Raw genomic sequence first — 16,682 nt, 5'->3', positions numbered from 1 at the left:
CTCGCTGGTTGCTATTCTGCGGTTAATGCCTCTGCTTGTGTATTTGTTTTCTCTCCATTGATCCATAAATCTCTCTCTGAGCTGCCTTTCTGGTTTTGAAAAATCGCTTTGAGTTGTCCGATTTCTTTGTGTTTATTTGACTCCATTCTTTGCTTTCTCTCCCCGGTCCCCAAGCTGAAATGCTTCAGACCCTGAAAGAGTCATTATCCTCTTTGTACTTTGCTTCTGTGCTGTATATTTTCATGCAGAATGTCCTTCAAAATTGAGACTAAACTAATTTCTGTTCTTCGGCCAAGTGAGAAACTAAATTTTAGGAGAAATGGATGCATATTAATTGGTCATTAAAACTAACATACTGCAGGTCAAAACAATGATTTAGAATTCAAATGCCCCGCGTGATCGTTCACTGTTCAGCAGTGCTGTTTCCATGGGTGTCTGTTCATCCATGGTTCCAAATTTAACATGTAAAATCCATGGCTTGTGTTTCAGTTGTGTGAATGACATAACCGGCGTTTCTGCCTCCTGTTCCTTCTTGATTTAGTAGACTGTGTTTTATCATCCTCTCACCTGGAGGAATATAAGATAAATCCTTTATTTGCCATTTGCGTACGAGTAGAGGTACACAGTTACTGAAATTTTGTCCCGCTAAGTACACATCCTGCACATTCCATTCCGCCGCCGTTATGTCATCAGTTGAAGTTAGGCAGCTGGTTCCGTGACGATGGTCTGTAAGCAGGCCTTGAATGCTCTTGATTCGCCGATTCCCTTCCTTGGGCCCCCCGCCGCTCTGTTCCTTTCTCCACACGTTCTCCTTGATCGTCACTTTGGAATAAAGTTTACTGGAAAGGTGAACCCTCTCCCCGCCTCATCTTCCTGCCTTTGAACAAATTCAATTTTGCTGTTCTTCATGCTGATGAAAGGTTTGCGTCATGTGGACGAGCCCTCAGCACCTGTCTGCTCCGCTTTTTCCGAGGCTCTCGTCTCCGACACGGTAAGGATCTCGCCGGCTCTCATTTTATGGTCCCTGCTGTAGATTACCGTGGTGTTTCATGGCTGGGGCTCTGAATTGTTCGCCCGTCGGTGGTCTCGCTGCTTCCGAGATCCTCGTCCTCCTGGCGTCTCCAATGCGCTTTGGTACCTCTGCCCAGGATTCTGTTTTCAGGGTTTTTCTAAAACATGAAGAATTTGGCGTTAATTTTGACTTGAGCTTGAAGGGGGTCTAGTTGAGAGTTTGTGAGATGGCCACAGAATGCAAGGCTGGCATAGTGGCACGGTTGTTCAGCTGTGTTGCCTCACAAATCTAGAAACCAGGGTTCGAGTCACCATGATTCCGTGTATGTGGAGTTTCCATGTTGTGTTGTGGGCTTGTCCTGGTTTCTCCAGTGTTCCCCCAAAAAGCATGCTGATGTGAATTGGAGTTACTAAATTGTCTGTAGGTGTGACTGGTGTTTATATCCTGTGACGGGGGGGTGCACCCCATCCAGGGTTATTCCCTTGTGTCCATAGGCTCCAGACCTCTGTGTCCTTCGATAGGACTGGCTGTTATGGATGATGGATCACTTCAGAATCAATATATAAGCTTTACTTGGCATTTTGTGCACTATGCTGCATCTATGAAGTGTGAGCTTCTCAAATTCTCTACACTGTTTATCTTTGTCCTATTGTGTTGGTAAAACAGAGTAGTCTCTCCATCCATCCATCCACCCATCCATGGGGGGCAGGCATGGTGTGGTGTGTATCCCAGGCAGCACCAGACATACTCTAGCCCTGTGGCTTTGACCTGAGGAAGGAACCACACTTGACATGAGAACATGCAACAGTCCACATGCCCAGGGAGGTGAGATTTGAACCATCAACCTTCCATTGAGACATCTGTGCTACTCAATAAGTCAGTGGACCAGGTGAAATGTCTTAACTGGATTTTAACAACGTTCTACACCTTATTCTAAGGAGACGTGCACTAAGACCCCATCTCACGTTCACCTGTCTGTCTTGACAGCAAAACCGCACAGAATAAGATTTATCAAAATATATCCGTTTTCCATTATAACCGACAATATTGGGAACATGGCAGCCGTATGGAATTATGATGTATTGAGTTAAACGTTTAAAATTACAACTCCTCAGGCACAGCTGTCAGATTCGCAAGACAAAAGATCCTTGAGGCTCCAGAAAGAGCATATTTTATGCCTCGCCACGTCATCCGAACGTGCGGCCGTTTTGATTTTCCCCAGCCTGGATGTTCTTTTTTTTTTTTTTTTTTTTAAACCGATATCCACCCTTATTTTCTCACGGCGAGTTGACGCGTTGCGATTGCGAACATGCGAGCACTGCCGTTTAGCCGATGAAAAGCCCGTGATTTCGCAGGTACCTGTCAGCTGGATGCTCTGCCGTGCCGTTCCAGGAGCACGCCGTGCCTTTCATGTTTTTCAGATTTTTTTTCCTACCAAAATTTTTGTTTTTTTTTGTCAAAAAAAAAATAATCAATTTTACCACCCGTGAATGCTGTCAAATTTACCTTAACACCCAATCAGTTGTGGACAATTTTATGTTCACATTTCACACGGCTTTGCCCTGATACTCCAGCACCTTAATTAGTGCCTAATTACTTGCCCACACAATCTTATCTACTGCTAAGGCTGCCTGCTGAACCGATCGTCCCATAACGTTTCCCGTTTCAAAGTTCTGCTGCTTTAATTCTCCCACACTTGTAGACCTTTAATTAAAAGGTCACAATGATCACTGTGAACTTCAGCCGGCTGTGGGCTATATAAATGGGAAAAAGGCCGTGCTAGTCTTCTTCACGAGGAAGGCCGCCTGTTAGGTATTGCATTATCCTAGATGATTTTTTAAAGTTATAATTCATTAGATCGGTGTTTCCCAAACCAGCCCTGGGGGGACCTGGGTTCGGAAACACTGCTTTAGATGATAACATGGCTGCTCTTTGTTCAGCCCTAATGGTCATTCACAGGCATGTAGCCATGTAGTAAAGTTATGGGTTTGAGCCATGCTGCCCCCCCCCCCCCCCCCCCCCAAAAAAAAAAATTTGTTTGCTCCTGTCCCGGCATGTAGCCAGGTAGTAAAATTTTGAGTTCGAACCTCCCTCGAAATTCATTCCTGGCTACGGGCCTGGTCATTTGCATTACAGCATCCTGGATGTTTCCGGTCTCTCCCTGTTGCGGAGGTCACTTGGGGACACGGTGTAGCTCCGCCCCCCTTTCATTCATTAGTTTCGTCGGGTTTGTTTTCCTGACGTTTCTGTGCCGGATCCTTCAGCTCAGCCTCTCGCAATCCCCGCCTCCTTCCTCGAATAATGAAACGTAGCTCAGAATCTGCTCCTGGCCTCATTCCCAGACTACTGGGCCTTTGTCTGCTTTCCCTTTTCATTTCCTCTTCTTCCCCGGAATGACTTCACTCTGCCGTGGTCTGGTGGAGGGCGGAGAGAGCAGGGGAGGTGCAACTCGGCCCCTATTTATGTCCCGCTGCTTAGGCCGGCGGGTAAAATGTCAGCGGCTCGTGTTTGTCCCCCAGCCAGTCCTGCCCCCTCAGGTCTCAAGATCTGCCCGCCAATGAGGTGCACGGTAGCTTCCCATCGTCTTTCTGAGCACTGGGTCAAACTCACCTTGAGTTTGGACTTGGGCGCTCTCTAGGCCCATATCATAAACCCGGCCTGCAGTCGGAGGATAATAGTCCAGCTCCAGTTCCTTGTGTAGCTGGTCAGTGAAGGCACAATTTAAAATAGGACCACTTGGCGATTTTGGGTTGTGGGGTGAAGGTGGACACTTTCACAACGTGTCGTCGATGCCGTGAGGCATTTTTCCCAAGGATGCCCCCCGCCCCCATAAGTGACCAAATGACACATGACATTTTATTTGCATCACTGGGCCAGTTTGTCTTCCCATGTCCGGGTCTGCAGATGTAAGTCAGGCTGATCTCTGAGCAGCATCGGAAGCCGATGTGCACTCTGCCTTTCGGGCTAAATAATGAGCACCCCCTCCCCCTCCACCCCCCCGCCACTGCCTCCGAACAGATGGGCCTGATATATTAATAAATACATCAGGAAGGGAGAAAAAGCCGCGGCAGACAGACTGATGGGAGTCGCGCGGTCACGGCACCCAGCATCTTTGAGCTTCCTCGGCACTAAGAGCAGCCTGTCCTTCCAGCGAGGGTTAATCTACATCTCTGGCTCTCGACCACGAATGCGAGCGGTCAGGCTGGACGCCGCCAGAATGGGAAAAGCCCCAGTGGGACGGTCTGACCCTGGCCTGGAAGATGATCGCGTTCTTTTGGTTGTACGCCCATATGAGGGGGGCAATACGGGTGGACAGAGCGTGCCAATCTGGAATGTTATAAACAGGGGCAGTTCTAGGGGGTTTTTTAAGGTGGGGAGCATAAGAGGTTCCATAATACGGAGAGGCACTTTAAATCTGTGACTGACAGAGGAGTGGGCCCTCCAGAGGCCAATCAGGTTTCAGCTGGGGCCAGTGCCCCGCCCCTGTGTACACCACTGGTTATAACATTGTGTCCGTGCAGCAGTTGGGTTTTCTGTAACTGGACTGTTGCATTGGCCTTCAGCATCCTGGGCCCAATGCACCACAACCCCAGAATCCCCCAGGCTAGACACTGGCCCCGCCTGTAGATTAATGCTCCGTCTCCCGCGGATCACCGCAGGCCGGGGCCTCTCTCTGCAGCCCTCCACCCCGCTCAACCTTCCCGCTCCACACTCCGGCTCCGATCAGTCCCGCTGCCACCGGAACGCCGGAACAGCGGCATTAATTATAACACCCTGTAACGCTCCTTACCAAGAATGCACTTGCAGATCCCTGCGTCGTTGCCGGGCAGGGCTGGGACACCGGCGCTAAGAAAAGGCGTGCGAGCGAGTGTGGCCGGGCGCAAAGGCGTCACACGGAGGGCCGGGAAATTACATCACGTCCTCTCCTGCACGGGGCCGAGAGGGAACAGGGGACATCCATCGTTTCTCCTTCATCGCAGAGCTTTGCAGGGCAATCGTGGATGAATTTAACCACAAGCTGGAATGGGAATACATCTCCCCTACAGCTGGTTCCCCGGCTCAACCCATTTCAGCCTATAGGCCCCTAACCCCCCCATCCGGCCACTTGCCCTACAACATCCTTTACGTTACATTTAGCTGCTTAGTCGACATTTTTATACAAAGTGACTTTTTTTCCCCGATTCGCCGAGATGGATATTTTACCGGACATTCAGACATTATTTAAGAGACCTATAACAAAAGGCCTCTTGGGATCTGAACCAGTATCGTCCTCGCTTTCTTCCAGAATGTTGTTTGTTTGCGTGGACTTTATTCTAGTCGCTCATCGCCGTATCCAGGCTGATTCAGACCGCTTGAGGAAGCGTGCCTTGCACCGGTGGGGCGTGTTATCCAGCAGAGCTACCCTGAACATCAGGTACAAGTTTGGATAAATCACTTCCCATCAGAGGTTCGACTCCCGCTAGCCGTATTAGCATCACGCTAGGCGCTAACAGCAGACCTTTATCCACTGCCTGAGCTTTACCCGTTAAACTGATTCTTACAGTTGACGTGGCTTCCTTCATCACATTAAACGCTGCATGGTTAACTAATGAGGAAAACGTAACCAGAGGCCTGGAATATTAACAGGTGTATAAAAAAAAACGAGATTAATTAATGGTAATTGCATGCAGTCTGACTTCCTGTTGAGCATAACTTCCTGTTGAGCATAACGACAGTGTCTCCAACAATGGCCTCTAGGTTCCTCCTCTCTTCTGCCAGCTCAGATTTTTTTTGTGTATTTCCTTGTCACCTGAAAATGTCACCCAACTCAGGCATGTAAGACCCTTCCTATCCCCCCCCCCCCCGTGCAGCAGCTCTCTTTGGCTTCCACACTCCATTGCTGTTTCCTCTCCCAGCCACCCTACTTTCTCTCTCTCGACCTGCCCCCCCCCTCCGTTTTAACCACACGCTGCTGATTTTTTTTGTTTGTTTTTTTTGTTGCCGGTGCCACCCTGGGGTTCCCGTCTCCGCCTGTCCGCTCATGTGCTTGGAATTTGCATGTTCTCCGTGTGACATCATGACTTCTTCTCCAAAGACACACTGAGGTGAATCGGAGTTGATAAATCGTCTATTGAATATAAATGTGTGAGTGAATGGTGTCTGTGCCCTGCGATGACTTGGCCCCCCATCCTGCGTTGTTGCCTGCCTTGTGCCCATAGTTTCCGGGGTAGGTTCCAGACCCCCGCAACCCTGCGTAGGACAAGCGGGTATAGAAGATGGATGGATGGATGGATGGATGGATGGATGGATGGGGCTGGTCCTCCCAGCTGAAGTTGAGCTTTTACAAGGATGGAGTTCCTGCAGTTATCAGTACAGACGCCCCTCTACTTACGAACTTTCAACATTTTAGTTCTTTGTACTTGCGTATACCCATGACTTACGAACATTTCAAGTTACGAACGGCCGTTCGGAGCGTACCTCGTTCATGAGTAGAGGGGCGTCTGTAAAATGTTGCTGTTTCCATGGCTTCCCAGAACCCCCCACACCCCCATATCACATCCAAAACCCACAGGGGGTGTCAAACAATATGTGCCCACAATTATGATGATATTAATAGTCATGTGCATGAATAAGCATGAATACGCACAATCGAACATAAAAAGGGAGGCGATGCTAATGACATAGCTATGTATTTATAGACAGACACACACGCTAATTTCCGCTTGTGAATGCAGTGCGCCTTCCGTGTTGGCCACTGTCTTATGTGTCCCATCTTTTTTGCCCTGATCTGGATGATTTAGTTCTATATTTTCACTGCTAATGAGCAGATATATCTAGCCTGAAAGGTGTCCCAGCCAGTAGGCCAACGGGAACCTCGGGGGAGGTGCAGGAGGTGCACAGAGCAGGCCCCTCCCCCTCGGCAGAGCACCTGTGTCATTCCTCCAACCCTCCTCCTGGACCCTGCTGACCCGCTTCTGCATCCCATCCGGATACAGGCCTCCGGAATGGACCTGCCTGGGAGTCAGGCCTGCCAACCATTTGTAAATTTACCGACAGTCCATATTAAATTTACATTGTCTGTAAATGAATTTGACTGTCCGTAAAACCTTAAAAAAAAAGGTGTCAGTAAGAAAAAAATGGCATGTCGGTAAAAACAGTTTTGTCAGTTTGTCAGTAAAAGCACAAATTTAAGGTGGGAAACCCTGCTGAAGATTCAAATGGTGATGAAGATTCTACATCTGGCCCCTCCCCCTGTGTAGGGACTGGAGAGAGAGAGAGATAGAGAGAGGGGGGGGGGAGCGGCTACACAGTATGTACAGGAGCACAATTTTGCCATCCCAGAGACGAGGCCCTTAATTCTTTGGCCTAGCAATTAGCTACGTGCATCACCCTTCAGATCTGTGCCCTCTGCTATGACTCCTGTCCCCCTCCGCCTGAAGCCCCGGTCCCATTCTGAAGCGGCTCAGGCAGCCCCGTCGCCCGCATCTCGCCATATTGATCCATCTCTGGTGCCCTCAACCGTTATGGTGGTTCCTCGCTGGTGCTCTGCTTGCTTTGAAGTATATGGATCAGCGAGCCTTTGAGGATTTCGTATTCCGCCCGACCCCCACCCCCACCCCCACCCCTGCCCAGCACCATATTGGCCCAGAGACAGCCAGATAAAGGACCTATATATGGGTGGGGCCATAGAAGCACTGGCCCCAGCTAAAAGCTGATTGGGCCCCAGAGCACCCGATCCCCGGTTACTCACTGAATGAAAACATCTCATTGGCTAATAATAAAGTTGCCTCCTCTATATGAATTATAGCCCCTCTTATGCCCCTAACCTTAAAAAAATCCTCGAATTGCCCCTGGGCGAGACGTTGGCTCGAAAAAGGCGCCGGCTTGCATGTAAGACGCATTAGCACAGCACCCACGGAGGGGCTGACACTCGACTCGCAGAATAAAACGCGGATAAACGGGAGCGTACCCGCAGGCCCTGTGGCACAGCGGAGGCGCTCCAGGACGGGGGCCGGACTTAGCGGCGGCGCTGGACGGCGGCCATGGCGCGCTGGGACCACGCAGTCGCCGCCGGGCTCGGATTTAGCCGGATTCGGGATTTTCAACTCCAAGAATCGTGGAGCGTCAGGGAACGGAGGAGAAGGGGAGGGAGAGAGGAAGGCGGCGAACGACGGAGCAGATGGGTCAGCCATCTGGTGGAGGAAAAAAGCAGAGGGAGATAAAAAAAGAGGAAGAAGGGAGCGCTGGAGAGGGAGATAAGAGGAGGGAGGAGAGCGAGGCAGGCCTGTGCGCGGGGGCGCGTGTGTGTGGGGGGGGGGGCAGGAGAGGCAGTGTGAACAAGCCCCCCAGGTACGCTGACATGGATTCACATGGACAGGAGGCGCTGAGGTGGACTTCCAGTTCGGGGGTGGGGGGCGAGGGGGGGGATGTCCATGAGCTAAACACACAAACAGAGACGGGAATACTCACTTCTGCGACCATGCCAGGTGTCCGGTGTCTTTGCCCAGGGCTGAGACAGGGCTCGTTACTGACCAGCATGGTTAATACCCCGAGATGAGGCGGGACACCCGGAGGGAGGGGCTGCGCGGCGGAAAGAGGAGCGTGCCGCATCCTTTCTGTTTACCGCGTCAGGCCGCCGGTGTCTCCAGACATGGCTTCCGTACTATTCATACACACACCCTCTCCCCTTCGTGTTGTGGCCAAGCTTACTGGGATGTTTTAAACCAAAAACAGCAAAGCGATTTAAACCAGCAAAGGAGGGGAGAGACAAAGGCAGGTCGCATCGTAGGGAACGGGAGGATGAAGACGACCGCAGTGGGGCCAGCCAAACATGTACCCCGGCTCCATTCTTGGCCTCAACTCTGACCTCTAGAATCCGCCCCGTGTCTAGCGGTCACATTGGAGCCCGCTGGTATTGCTTAGCATGAAGGGAACACAGTATGTCTGCTCTTTGTAAGATTTTGACCTTTCTCTCCCCAGCAAGTGCAGACTCAGTCTGGAGCACACGTACAGACATACAAAAACCCTTTTGTTTCCCACTGCAGCTTTCTGAATCTCCTCTGTCTTAATCATTCACACTCCATTCATGACTACGCTGACATAAAAGCTAGAGGCAGATGAATAAATGAAAAGCAATAACGTGGCATGAGTAAATGCACCCCCACTCCTTCCTCAGCTGACAGACTTGCAAAGCCGCGCTGTCCATCATACACAAACTCTCACTCGCCAGCAGAGTTCAGTCAATACGGGATCTACCTCGGAGATATACGACCGAGAGCCACACTTATTTGGACGGAGTATAGACATTGCTGTAAAGATAATGGCTTACAGATTCGGGATAGATGCCCGGACACTCACGCGTACAAACGCATAAAACGTGGGAGTGAGGCGACTCCCGAAAGCAGGCGGGTGAGAAACGCGGAGACGCATGCGTGGGAGCCCATAAGTTTATAGGAGTCGCTTACTAATGTTGAACGTTATTTGGATGGCCAAGCAAGGGGAGTGGGAAGGACGGTCACTGGGGGATTTATTCTGTTTCTACGGGCTAAAAGCAAGCCATTAATAAGGCTGTGTCAAACAATATGCCTGCCTCGCCGTGCCGTAATGTCCTGCGCAGTGCCGATCGCTCCATACCGTTTCCACGTGTGCCAGGCTGCGCCAAAGGAATCAACGACGTGCCATCTTTTACCGTACAAAAATTTACATTTTAGCATATATGTGAAGGACTGACTTCCAAACGTTGATAAAAGAAACGGCAGAAAAGGGAAGTGTGAACCAACAAAGCGTTGATTTTATACATCACGATCGTGATTATACACTGACTGATGTTCTCATGGTGGCACTTAAATAGCCAGCGGTCCTGGGTTACTGGGCTATTTCTTATTTATGTTTGCATCACATTTTTAAAGCATTAAACAGATTCAGTACAGAGCGACGTAAACGCTCCACACGACGAAACATAAAGAGTGAAATACTGGACTGAATTAGCGTCTTTAAGGCTTATAATTTACGCGCAGGTTGTAAAAACACTTCTTGCGCTAAAGAGGCAGTGGAGGTGATGGGAAATAATAAGCCTTATGGAAGCGTGTCTGCGAGCATATGCGCCGAAAATAAAGCGGAGAGAGGATCGAGTTGCGCTCAGAGAGGGAGAGAGAAAGACTGAGAGAACGTGACGAGGGAATTTAAGACAGTCGTTTTATTACGGGGAAGAGGGAGGGGGAGACCAGATAACAGCGTCTCCCCTGTTCTTATTAGACTCCGCTTCGTGCAGATCCGACAGGCACAAGCAGGAGGAGAAACTCCCAAAGTCGTGGTGCTCCATGCCAGGCGTCTGAGGGTAAGATGCTTAAAATCATAAAATATTATAGGAAGTGGGCGGGGACGCGACTTGGAAGCTTATAACCGGGGTATGGCAGCTGCGTTTTGCGCTGAGATTCATTTCGGGACGCGGACCTGTGAGCGTTTGTTTGGCGTAGTAGTATCCCAAATATCAGCTGGCAGCATGCAACGCACGGACGCGATTCATAGCAAACCTCGCATTGTGTATTTTCCAGGAAAATGCCCAAATAGTCCAAGCACGTTACTGCACAAAGTGTGTATTTTGCTCCCCGACGCTCCAGTTTTTGGGCAACGTCGGAAAAGTGAACGTTACATGTAGCCCGCAAAGTAAAGGAGTATAGAGGACGCAAGCGGGTTTGCGATTGTAGGGAACCTACAATCCCTATTATAACATAAATGCATGGTGTCTGTACGGTATGCGTGTCTATCTGTTTGAGAAGTTTAACATTAAAGAGAAGGAGCAAAAATAATCGCAGATCTCCAAAACTCGTTTTGAAGAGACGGAGTGCATTTACTTAATTTCACTCCTGGTAGGGTGAGTATCGGAGGTGTACCGACATTCCTCGGCTTGGTTTATGAATGCAAGTGTTTTACCTGCTGCCTTGACACACGTAATTTAGCGCGGGGGTGGGAGGGGGGTCAGGCGTACTCATTTGAGATGGCAAACTCTTCATCGCGTTGTAAAGCGATCATTAATCTAAGTGATTTAAGGTTGTGGGGGCGATCGGAGAGAGTAAATGTTTTGCAAGGAAGAGAAGGACGGACAATGACGACATGGGTCGTGTCAGTGGCTGTTAACAGCTTGCCTTTCTCCGGTATGTTACTGATGTGCGTCTGTATCCTCCTGTGTGTGTATGTGTATGTGTGACAGAGAGAGAGAGAGAGGCTGCATGCCATTGGCATGTAAACGACTTTTACTATGCGTATACCTGTGTGTTTTTATGGTGTGTATCTGTGATTTATCTGCGATCTTCGGCGTCCTCGCCGTGTTTATGTCCTCGGTCAAGGTGTGTGCGTGTGCATGCCGCCTGCGTGGAAAGCAAAATAAATGGGGCATTTAATAAGGCATGCCCCGTGTCGCCGGCGACAATCTGTTGATGTTGCTTATGCGTGTGATACACTGAGAAGACCTAGCATACTCCAGATCGCAGCTGGGGCGTGAAAACGAGTGTGATCGCGGGACACGGGAAGGGAGGGAAGGTGTATCTGTCCTCCCAGAGAGGGACCGGGGAGTTGATAACAATAGAGCAGACACAAGGACTTGGTGACTTGTGCCTGCGTAGGGACTGCACGGGCAAACCGGAGGAGAGATGACTCAGACTCACCGCTTAAACACTGCCCTGGGTTAAAGCAAAGAGGGAAAGGGGCAGGTGTTTAATCGAGATTTGCGTGTGTGCGCCCGGCTCCATCGATCAGACTGTGCCGGGTTTGTCACCTTTCGGAGGCTGATGTTTGAGGACGCTGCGCCCTCGCCTCTGTCAGGCAGCCAAACTTTCCCGTCGTGATACACCGGGGTAATTTTAACTCCGGGAAGCAGACGCTGCGTGTAAAAGCTGTGTGGAAGGTTAGGCGTCGTAAAGGATGTCTTCCTCGGCTGCCCTTGAAAAATAAAAAAAAGCCCTGAAATATAAGAGTATTACTCCTCTCCAGTTTAAAGCTGAGTTTTACAGATACTACAGAGACTGTATCTCCCCTGTCTTTTTGTATGAGCATCCAGTCTCCTTCCCGTAAGGCTGAGGTGTGACAGAACAGCACGAAGCCACAGGAGAGCTGCAGGGCTGTCGGGTGTGTGTGTATGTGCATGTGTGTGTGTGTGTGTAGTGCCAAGCATTGGCCACCTACCACAGAACAGCATACATACCGTGAAACTTTATAGGACCAAACAGGGATGCCTTTCCAATGCTTGGTTCTTGTTTCCAGATAGAAATTATGTTTTTGTTATTAAGATGCTGCAACATTTATTATGTTTTTTTGTTTGCTTGTTTCTGAGCATGGGTGCCAATAGGACGAGGCGGGTAGGAAAACCAGACTGGATGAATGCACTGAAAAATGCATGCTGTGCTGTTTTCGGCCCAAGGGATCCTTGGCAGATTGAAGACGGCCGAGATGTTTTGACACGTCCCGCTGAACGGCATCTCTCAAGGGCTGACTGGCTCTCGGAGCGTTCGGGTCTGTGAGCGCCTTCTGTGGACGCTGTCGTGCCGCGGATGGGGTGCTGTGCTCGCCCCAGTGTTGATTCCGTGCGTGTGTGTGGTATGGTAAATCTCTCCTGGTTTCCTGCCCGGTTACCTTTAAAAAGGCACGCGGCGCCCCTTTAAGGTCACCATACACAAAGACGTCCGCTAGGGCACCTGTACGCCTGCAGAGACGCCGTGGCAGGAGAGACAGGGGCTAAGGTGAGGTTATGCTAATGGAGATGATGCCCAGAGATTGCTGGACTGAATCCAAGACAGTAAAACTGGACGCGTGCACAAAATATCACAGGGGACCTTCTAACCAAACAAAGTAGCACTGGCATACTAACATCCCACTGCTGACGCTCGGTGGGGCTTCTTAACGAGCGAACGGAGAAAGTTTGCCACAAACGGCAACCCGGTAGAGGAGCAGGCAGGCGCCGTATTTTCAGAGAAGGCCGCTCACGTGAGGGAAATATGTGCGAAACGACCAGAAAACAACTCATTAGTGGACAAAGGGAGAGGCAGAAATCTCCCGAAACATAAAAGAACAGAAAAACAAACAAGAACAGCGTCTGACTGTGCGTTTGCCTCTGAATAAATCAGCAGCTGCTGACGATAAGACAATAAGAAATAAAATAAGAGCAAGCGGAGGCCTGACAGACGGCAGCGAGCTCGCGTTAGCGGCTCTGCGATTCATTAATCTCCGGCGGCTCCTCCGAGGTGACAGACCCGTCGCCGGTCTGTTTATCCGCCGTCGCCGGTCTGTTTATCCGCCGTCACCGGGGCCCTGTAGCGCCGCCACGGAGTTACCACGGTTTCCTGCCCGTCCCGATGCCAACAGTCAGTCCACAAGCTCTTCTTAAGGTCTGTGGCGTGTACAGGGACATAGGCTCTGTCTTGGACCACCGTCATTAAGGTTTGCTGCTCAGTCATTCAGCAATGCAAAAGAAGGCGTACTGGAAGGTGATCCATCCATCCGTCCATCCATCCACACATCTAATAGAGGCACCAGTGCTTTCATGCACAGGCTTACCCAGAGACCTCTGTTAAAATGCCCCCCCCCCTTTCCACTTCAATCAACAACTACCCCCCCTCCCCATGTGGGCTGGTGAGACAGGGTGTGCTGTAAACGTGGAGGTGGGAAGAGGCGTGACGCTAACCTGCGTGAGCTTCCGGGAAGCGCGCTGAAGGTCTATGCGCCGTCACATTGTCCGTGCGACTCTGATAGAGGGATTAATGGGTGTCGGCCTGCTTTTCATGTTTGATATTTTACTCCTTGATGAACAGAGTCCACTTCAGGATCTTCCTTTATTTTATTTTTTTGATGAATGGGCAATTAGAAGCCCCCCCTCTAGCCTGCTGGCCAGATAATTCCGTTTTAATAGAACTTCAATTTCTTTCACATAACTGTGATTAAAAAATAGAAAGGGGGGAATAGATCAGTAATGCTGTCATTCCAGAGGTGCTGACGCTGCTGTTTGGGTGGGGCGGGGTGGTGGTGGTGGGGGGGGTGCTTGTTGCAGTTGTGGGGTTTCCAGATGGGTGCTGTATCCTGGTGTCCCCTCAGTTGCTGTTATTCCTGTTCCAGATGAGGGCGCCGTCTCCCCACTTCGACACGGCATTCCGCTGGGTTCTCTGATGTTGGGCTGAGCTGGTGACTCTCTAGTGCACAGTGATGGGCAGGAGCCTCCCCACCCCCCCCACCACTGGCCAATAGAGAGACATGCAGTATTCTTTTGTCCCAAGTGACACACAAGTGAGGAATGCTTGAGGTGTGAGATCATCCAGGAGCAGTTGGGGTCAAAGGCCTTACAAACTCTCCTGGTCATGGGATTCAAACCCACAACCTTCAGGATGTGGATACAGATCCCTAACCCTACTGGGCTACATATTACCCATACCCTTCCCTTAATGGCTACGGGCTGACTGTGTATGCTCATTCCTGTATCTCATACATTTTACCCAGAAAAAGCCTTCAGTTGTTCTTTATTCAGCACCTCCTTGGTACCCAAGTGTTCCTCTTCATAAGTCCATTGCACCTCATAGATCTTTGTGCTTATCCTAGAGATCTTCACGCTCCTCCTTGAGACTCGACTTTCCATCTCACCTTTCATCCCTATTCATCTGCAGGGTTCCCATGGGAAACAGACGCCCTCCAGTGCGCCGGCCGGTGCCTCCCTATCTATCTAAAGTCATTCAGACGTTTGATGGAACTCTAGTTCAAGAATATCTATTCATTTCTGTGGTAATTGGTCAGGATGCCAGTTTGTAAATCTTTTTTTTTCTCATTTGGCTGTGTTCTCTCTGTTTCATGTTTAAAAGAGAAACGTTTTGTAGTCCTCTTTTGTTTTGTTTTGTTTTTTTAAAGAGATGAGCAATTTTGAAAGGCACATTCAAAATTCCAATTGCTTTTTGAAGCTTTAATTTAAAAAAAATCTACATAATTAATGAAACAGCCTAGCTAAAAAAATGTTCAAAGAGCGAAAATGTTTAGATTTTCCCTCATTTCTCATTACGGGCCTGGTGATGCGGCGAAGGTATTTCAATTGAGACGAGACTCATTTGAACGAGCAGAAGAATAGAAATGATGGCGTTGGTGTTCTTGGAACATGCTGATCGTTAAAGCTCGTTTAATTACAGGCAAAAAAAAATTAATGAAACCCACCACTGAGAGACCGGGATGGCCAAGCCTTCTGGTGCATTCCCCTGAATCTTTTATTCGGCGATGTGGAAGGGGGTCTGTTCCTCCGCCCGGGAGACTGGTACTGTGGTGGGCGAGACTGGTACTGTGGTGAGCGAGACTGGTACTGTGGTGGGTGAGACTGGTACTGTGGTGGGCGAGACTGGTACTGTGGTGGGCGAGACTGGTACTGTGGTGGGTGAGACTGGTACTGTGGTGGGCGAGACTGGTACTGTGGGTACTGGCTGGTCTTCCAGATCCTCTCAGCTGGTTCAGGGAGCGTGACCTGAATCACATTCAGACCTGCAGGACAAACCAAGGTGCCTCCATTTTCAATTATAATACATGAAACACCCCTTTCAACTGGAACTGTGGACCCTCTGAGATCTGACCAGTCACAGCTTAAAGCTATAATATTTTTAATATTATTGTATACTTTATAAGTTTATTTTTAAAGAACAATGATTGATCTGGGGGTTTGAACCCGAAACCGTCTGGCATCTTGTATTCAGAGAACCCCCTTTTCTGTGTCTGTTCTCGTTTGCTCTAGAGTCTGATTATGGATGCCAGCCTGGTGGAGTCGATCATGTACACTGTTACAGGGTGATTGGCGTGCTCAAGGAGCAGATCAGACAGATATGGTGTTAAATCCCACAGACGCCGATTCCCCCTTACCGAGTGACTTCGATTAAACCGCTTAACAAAAAAAAAAACGTAAGCTCTAGTCCGCTTGGATGTAAATGTCAGCAGAAATTTAAGAAGTAAAGGCAGCACTTCTAAGGACGCTTGTGTCCGAGGGCAAATACTTATTTTGTTGGGTGGTATCTGTACCAGGCCTGGTGGCTGGAGAGAAATTGTTGCTGAGATGGTAGAGGCCGCAGTGGGGGGCGCTGGTTCTGTTATTGAGCTTAACCGTGACAGGAGATCAGTGTGGATTGGGAGATCCTCCTCAACCCCCATCAAATGGATCAGCCACCATGGAAATGGAGAGTGTGGTGTTTAACGTTATATGTAAATTACGAGTGTGATGAACAGGTGTCTTGTTCAATCAGATGAAGGTTTCTCAGAGGTGGTCCCAGAGATGGGGTGTGGCTGGCTGTGATGATGATGATGATGATGGAGATTTTTGAGAGTTTTGGGTGCGGCCTGGTTATATGGAGCACACCATGGCTGGCAGGTCAGACGTGCAGCTCTGGGTGTCAGCAGGAAAAAATTAAAATAGAGGCGCGTTTGCCACGTGTGTGTGTGCGTGCAACTCCACCCACGTGCTGGGGTGAGGGGGCAGGGGGTACCAAGCTGAACAGCCAGCTAGTCCGATTCCTCAGCTACCTCGAACATCTCGTCTCGCTCGCCAACAAACTGTCTTCCCTGCACGCGTATAAACTGCACGCTGCGGTGTCAGCCTCTCGGCACCATGGGAGTTTGTTAACCCCCCCCCCCCCAAACACACAAACACACCCCCATTGAGTTTCTGCTTCCCAAATGCCTCCTTCCT

At 49.7% G+C, this 16,682-nt stretch overlaps 1 protein-coding gene across 3 annotated transcripts in view; it reads left to right on the top strand.

Moving 5' to 3' along the window:
• The first annotated feature begins 10,058 nt into the window (after positions 1-10,058).
• Positions 10,059-16,682, top strand: part of LOC125740425 (cadherin-24) — a 91,134-nt gene continuing 84,510 nt past the window's right edge. For 2 of the 3 annotated variants that reach the window (XM_049011512.1, XM_049011514.1), the window contains exon 1: positions 10,059-10,328. The gene's annotated coding sequence lies outside the window, so the exon portion shown is untranslated. Of the gene's footprint in view, positions 10,329-10,956; positions 11,146-16,682 lie in introns of those variants that run through there. The other variant, XM_049011513.1, reaches the window with a different exon arrangement.

This window comes from Brienomyrus brachyistius, chromosome 4, assembly GCF_023856365.1.
Source record: "Brienomyrus brachyistius isolate T26 chromosome 4, BBRACH_0.4, whole genome shotgun sequence".
Lineage (NCBI taxonomy): Eukaryota > Metazoa > Chordata > Actinopteri > Osteoglossiformes > Mormyridae > Brienomyrus > Brienomyrus brachyistius.
Note: the sequence above shows the minus strand (reverse complement) of the source record. Positions and strands in the feature narration are given on the sequence as shown.